The sequence below is a fragment of the Empidonax traillii genome, unplaced genomic scaffold (genome assembly GCF_003031625.1).
Source record: "Empidonax traillii isolate 1590-97213 ecotype Southwest subspecies unplaced genomic scaffold, ASM303162v1 scaffold451:size1465578, whole genome shotgun sequence".
NCBI classification, from domain to species: domain Eukaryota; kingdom Metazoa; phylum Chordata; class Aves; order Passeriformes; family Tyrannidae; genus Empidonax; species Empidonax traillii.
In genome coordinates, this window is record NW_020955644.1 from 1334258 (window position 1) to 1335297 (window position 1040).

Sequence of the window (1040 nt, forward strand, 5' to 3'; positions counted from 1 at the left end):
CTGCACCTGCCCTTCCCCGGGTTATTTCCCAGCAGAACTGCAGCACTTGCTAACAGCAGCAGCAGCCCAGATGCTGACACTGAACACGCAGCAGTTATTCCTCCTGGGCTGTGTTTACGTCTTCCCTGTTGCAAGTACAGATTGGGATTATTTTGGTGGGTTGACATGAGCTGTCGTGCTTCCCTTATGTTAATTTGTTGGGCTTAGATGAGCTCCCGAAAAGGATTTAATAACAAGAGAGGCTGCCAGTGAAAGCACAACCTTGTTCAACACTTGCTGTGCAGCCAAGCCCTCAGAAGGCCGAGCCTCCAGGCGTGGGATCAGCTCCCTGTGAGGAGCTGAGGTTTCCTGTAAGGACAGGCAAGAGCACAGCGAGGTCAGCGCTTGCCCTGAAGGCACAGGAGGTGGGTCCCAGCCCTGCCAGGACATGAGCCCCCCCAAGAGCACTGTGACAGCACTGGGGACAGGGAAAGCCACAAAACCACAGCAACTCAGCCTCAGGCAGAGAGAAGCTGATATTTGGTGATTCTGGCTCAAACAGCAGGGCCAGGGAAGCGACTCCTGAAAACAGTGAGCAAGGGTGAGCCCCCTCCTTCCCCCATGCCCAGTGATGCCAACCCTGAATTCCTCATCCAGCAAGGTGGTGGGACCCACCCTGGTCCTCAGGGGCCATTCTGGGGCCATGAACACCCTGCTGGGTGTCCTGTCACCAGGACCACTCCGAGGGGTGAAGAGGATGCAGGGATGCAAAGGGGAGGAAGGGCCGTGAGCTGCCAGGGCCAGGCAGCACCTCCAGACCTGTCCCACCACACCACCCTTTCCCTGCATCGCCCCAGGATGTGACAGATCACCCGTGTGTGAGCGTGTGTGTGTGGGAAAGCTCCTCTCCTCGGCACAAACACACACACACACATGCTTAGTAACATAATCTCTTAAAAGCAAAATCCCAGAAATTCTTTTTTTCTTCGTGGAAAATCTTCCCTGGGGGAGAAGCTCACAATGAAGGATGAAAGCTTAATCCTTGAGGCAGAGCAGGACGT